Here is a 5,595-nt window from a genome sequence, read left to right as displayed (position 1 = left end):
AAGCTTCCACAAGCTATAGCCACTCGCTTCTCAACTGTGAGGGCTGCTCTCATCTTGGTATTCTTGAGCCTCAGGGCAGGGGAAAGCAAGTCACAAAGTTCCATGAAAGTGCCCTTACGCATGCAAAAGGTTCGCAGCTACTGGGAATCGTCCCAGACCTGCAACACTATGCGGTCCCACCAGTCTGTGATTGTTTCCCGGGCCCAGAATCGGTGTTCCACCGCATAAGCCTGCCCATTAGTACCATGATGCCGACATTGCCAGGGCACATGCTTTCAGAGAAGTCTGTGTCCATGTCCTCATCACTCTCGTAACCGCGCTGACATCGCCTACTCGCCCGGTTTTGCTTTGCCAGGTTCTGGTGCTGCATATACTGCTGGATAATGCGTGTGGTGTTTAATGCGCTCCTAATTGCCAAAGTGATCTGAGCAGGCTCCATGCTTGCCGTGGTATGGTGTCTGCACAGAAAAAAGGCGCGGAACAATTGTCTGCTGTTGCCCTGACGGAGGGAGGAGTGACTGACGACATGGCTTACAGGGTTGGCTTACAGGGAATTGAAATTAACAAAAGGGGTGGCTTTGCGAGAAACTGAATGGCCGCCTCAAGGATAGAACTCAAAACCTCAAGGATAGAACTCAAAACTGGGTTTAGCAGGCCATTGATTTCACAGAGGGAAAGAGAAAATAAATACAAAACAAATCAAGTCTATTTCTTGTTTTGAGCCACTTCATCTATCTTTATACATCTTGCTGGCAGCAGACTGTGCAGTATGACTGCTAGCCATCATCACCTCCTGGGTACTCGGCAGAAGACGGTGCAGTATAACTGCTGGCCATCATCTTCTGCTGGCTGCAGATTAAAGGACAGTGCACTGCCGGTAGGACTCAATCGCCATGAGACGAAACAAGGGAAATGACCTGGCTGAGTCACTCCCATGTTTGCCCAGGCGCCCGGTTAAAAGAGCACCCAGGACTACGTTGACGATGGCTACCAGTCATACTGCACTGTCTGCTGCCAAAAGGCAATAAACTGCTGCTGTGTAGCAATGCAGTACCACGTCTGCCAGCACCCAGGAGACATACGGTGATGGTTAGCTGAGCGGGCTCCATGCTTGCCATGGTATGGCGTCTGCACAGGTAACTCAAGAAAAAAGGCGCAAAACGATTGTCTGCCCTTGCTTTTACGGACTGAGGGAGGGAACGGGGGCCTGACGATATGTACGCAGAACCGCCCGCGACAATGTTTTAGCCCCATCAGGTACTGGGATATCTACCCAGAATTCAAATGAGTGGTGGAGACTGCAGGAACTGTGGGATAGCTACCCACAGTGCAAAGCTCCAGAAGTCGATGGTTGCCTCGGTACTGTGGACACAGTTCGCCGACTACATGCACTTAGAGCATTTGTGTGGACACACACACATTCAACTGTATAAAAACGCTTTCTACAAAATCGACTTCTATAAATTCAACCTAATTTCGTAGTGTAGACATACCCTAAGTCCCCAGCTCTTGCAGTTAGTGGTTTATCCATTTCATTGCAACAGCTGATCAGCGTAAGATTCTGTATTTCACATACCCAAAACTATGTTAAAAGAATATTATTAAGGTTGCAAAGTCAAGCACTCAAAGTTAGGAAATGCCAGAATTAAGATTGTCTGTGCAAATGTTCTTTTAATGTAGTTTTTGTGTGTGAGAAATTTCCTAGTTTTTTTAAAAACAAACTGAAAAAACCAGGAATTCCATCATGTGGCATTATATTGACTCCACATGGACCATCAGGGTAATTGATAGCAGTAGTAGATTGCCATCCTAGATATGGACCATCACTAAAGAAGGATTGGACACTTTGCTTTTGGGTTTCACAAATATCTGCGGACAGCAAAGGAATGGTGGGATTCAAGAATCTTGGGTTCCATTCTAATCTCTGGAAGGCACAGACTCTTCTGCCCATTTCCCTCTAGCTTGATCCCTTCTGCTCCATCACCTCCAACATGTCCTTCAGGCAGTCCTACTCTCCCCCACCACTGGCTCCTCATCCTAGTCCCATTCTTATCACTAACAGTCCCAGTATCCACTCCTCAGGAATCTCAACCCAGTGGCAATGGCCACTCCTCAGGTTTGTCATCCTAGTCCCAGACTCTTTGCCCAGCTGTTCCCAGCTCTCCCATGATTCCCCCAGCTCCATGTCCCTACCATTGTCCATTTCCCAGCCAGTCCCACTTCCCCATGTCCAGCTCGTCATCCAATTTGTCTCCCTTCCCTACCTGGTCTACAGTCTCATGCACACACCCCAAACATGTGTCCCATTATCACTAACTTCCAGTACCAATCTTCCTCCCTGGGTTCCTTGTCCAATTTCAGTATGTACCGCCACCCCCAGAACTTTGTCCCTGTCTTCTGGCCTACCCAATCCCAGTCTCCTCCCTCAGCACCTTATCTGATCTCAGTCTAGCCCCTATCTATAGGATACAAATCCTTTCGTTCCCATCCCCAACTCCTAGTCCGCTTGCCCAGCAGTTTCAGTCTTCCCCAGCTCCCAATCCCATTCTCTGTCCCGGCCCCGAGTTTCCTTGCCTAGCTCAGGCTCCCAACAATCTCAATACCTAGTCTCAGTTTCTCTCTCCCTTACCTTCCAGCCTCCAAACCCAGTTTCTGCCACCACACCCCAAGCTTGTGACTCTACTCAACCCACTTCCTGCACGTCCAGCTTTGTATACACTACATTCGAATCATAGAACTGGAAGGGACCTTGAGAGGTCATCTAGTCCAGTCCCCTGCATCAAGGCAAGACTAAGTATTATCTAGACCATCCCTGACAGGTGTTTGTCTAACTTGCTCTTTAAAGTTTCCAATGATGGAGATTCCACAACCTCCCTAGGCAATTTATTCCAGTGCTTAACCACCCTGACAGTTAGGACGTTTTTCCTCATGTCCAACCTAAACCTCCCTTGTCCTATCCTCAGGGGTTAAGAAAAACAATTTTTCTTCCTCCTCCTTGTAACAACCTTTTACATACTTGAAAACTGTTACCATGTCCCCTCTCAGTCTTCTCTTTTCCAGACTAAACAAACCCAAGTTTTTCCATCTTCCCTCATAAGTCATGTTTTCTAGACCTTTAATCATTTTTGTTGCTCTTCTGTGGACTCTCTCCAATTTGTCCACATCCGTCCTGAAACGTGGCACCCAGAACTGGACCCAATACTGCAGCTGAAGTCTAATCAGCGCAGAGTTGAGAGGAAGAATTACTTCTCATGTCATGCTTACAACATTCCTGCTAAAATCCCCAGAAGTATTGGGCAGCTTCTTTCTCTGCTCTTTTGGCACATCAGGGGGTCACTGAAAGCACAGAGGCGACCGGCTCCCTGCTCTCAATTCAGGTGCCATACCTGAACTGGGCACAGCCCGCAGTAGACTAAAGTTGTAATTGCAAGGAAAGTCCTTCTCAGATAACACAGTCTTTCAAAGCAAAGGTCACCAGAATTTTTTAACTTGTGCAAAACAATGAATTTTTCCCTATCCTTGTTCTCAGGGCTAACCAAGTTTTTTTGGCTGGAAAGAAAGAAAGAAAGAAAGAAAGAAAGAAAGAAAGAAAGAAAGAAAGAAAGAAAGAAAGAAAGAAAGAAAGAAAGAAAGAAAGAAAGAAAGAAAGAAAATCAGCCTGAAGCAGACATTAAGAGTGGAAAATCTCAAACCAAACAGTTAAAGTTTATTAGCAACTGAAAACAGAATTGTATAACGGGAAGTGTTCAGCAGACTTACCGAGGGAGGCAGTGGGATCTCCTTCCTTAGAAGTTTTTAAGGTCAGGCTTGACAAAGCCCTGGCTGGGATGATTTAGTTGGGGATTTGTCCTGCTTTGTGCAGGGGGTTGGACTAGATGACCTCCTGAGGTCCCTTCCAACCCTGATATTCTATGATTCTGTGACTTAATACCTGTCTCCCTCTGCCTCATATATACATGCATAGGTGTCCTCAGCATACTAAAAGCATCATTGCCCACATATCTTTTTTTTAATCAATGCAATATAATCTTTGGTCTCTCAGTATTTTCATCATCCAAAAGCAACATGAAGATCAGACCTTATGCTATTTCACACTCAAATACTTCAGTCATAAATGAAGTATAAAACCCTAAATAGATTTCAGCCCATAGATGTCTCTTTGATACATTAAAAGAACAAATGGAAATGAACACAAATAAAATACAAATACTTGAAACCTCAAATACAAATTAGACCTATGTACACTCCAAGTGCCAAATAAACTTACCTATACCTATGCCTTAGAATGTGTTCTGAGTTCCAGCTAAGGTAAAAATGATCTGTACATGAGTATCTTCTTGTCTCTGATCAAGAAAGTTAGTTAGAACTTAGGCTGTCACACTGATTGATAGATGTTTCTGTGCTAATGTCAGGTTGTGTTCCCAGCTGCAGCTGCAGTTGAAAACTACAGTTAAAATTAACAGGTTTCAGAGTAGCAGCCGTGTTAGTCTGTATTCGCAAAAAGAAAAGGAGTACTTGTGGCACCTTAGAGACTAACAAATTTATTAGAGCATAAGCTTTCGGTAGCTGTAGCTCACGAAAGCTTATGCTCTAATAAATTTGTTAGTCTCTGAGGTGCCACAAGTACTCCTTTTCTTTTTTTTAGTTAAAATTAAGTGACACTGATGTAGTGCCAACCTGCACGTACACACACAAACAACATTGCAGCTGTTCCCAAGTGCCTTTTGACCCAGTAGTCTGTATAACCATGTTCTGAGTGAATTAGTCTAGCTGGTAGGGAGAGTGCTCAGTTGTCAGAACCAATAGAAAGGCAGGCAGGTGTTACAACAAGGGGAAAATAATTATGCTTCCGCTACTTGCTGTGTTTCTACCTGTAGATTCTTATCAGGTTCTCACATCAGAGCAACAACAACAACAAAGCCTCTAGAACTTTTCTAACACACACCTCTATGGCAAATGGGCAGTAGGACATAAATTGATTTCTGCTATATCACCTAGGAGAAGTAAGATGGAGGAAAGGAAACAAATTTCCTTGGCTGGATTTCCTTGTCAATGGCAAGGACAGAACTCAAGACTTTCTGTTTCTGGTACACAAGCTCCTACCAATTGAGCTAAAAGAGTCTCCTATAGTTGCAGCAATATTATCATTAATGATTATATTAGGGTGCTTTTACCCTACGTTGGACAGCTACTAGAAGGCAACATGATCCCATGCTTTGACAGGTCTGGCATTCAAGCTAGGTAAAGGAAAGTGATGACTCACATACTTTACATTCCAAGGGTAAGGGGGATGCGAATGAAGGATGTAGTTTAATATCTCCTTTAAAATGGTTAGAACTTCTTCCTTCTGCCCTCTCTTTCCTTCTGCAAATAAATGCCACGCAAACTGTGGCAGAGAGGAATTTCCAGCCTTTCACTCCACAACCTGACCCAGGCCAAATGGGAGAGAAGCTACTAACAGCCCCTCATGGTGGAAGAACAAAGAAGAAACTGACAAAATGATAAAAGGGATAAAATCATTGTTTTCCTATGACTTGTCCATGATTTTTTGTGAATTATTATGCTATGCTCACAACTGTTAGATGACCTGGTGGA

At 44.4% G+C, this 5,595-nt stretch overlaps 1 long non-coding RNA gene across 2 annotated transcripts in view; it reads left to right on the top strand.

Annotated features, from left to right (window-relative positions):
• LOC122459260 overlaps positions 1-3,987 on the top strand; it is a 38,703-nt gene extending 34,716 nt beyond the window's left edge. For both annotated transcript variants that reach the window (XR_006279813.1, XR_006279814.1), the window contains exon 6: positions 3,975-3,987. This is a non-coding gene — a long non-coding RNA (uncharacterized LOC122459260). The remainder of the gene's footprint in view (positions 1-3,974) is intronic.
• Positions 3,988-5,595: the final 1,608 nt, after the last annotated feature.

Source organism: Dermochelys coriacea, chromosome 3 (genome assembly GCF_009764565.3).
Source record: "Dermochelys coriacea isolate rDerCor1 chromosome 3, rDerCor1.pri.v4, whole genome shotgun sequence".
NCBI classification, from domain to species: domain Eukaryota; kingdom Metazoa; phylum Chordata; order Testudines; family Dermochelyidae; genus Dermochelys; species Dermochelys coriacea.
Note: the sequence above shows the minus strand (reverse complement) of the source record. Positions and strands in the feature narration are given on the sequence as shown.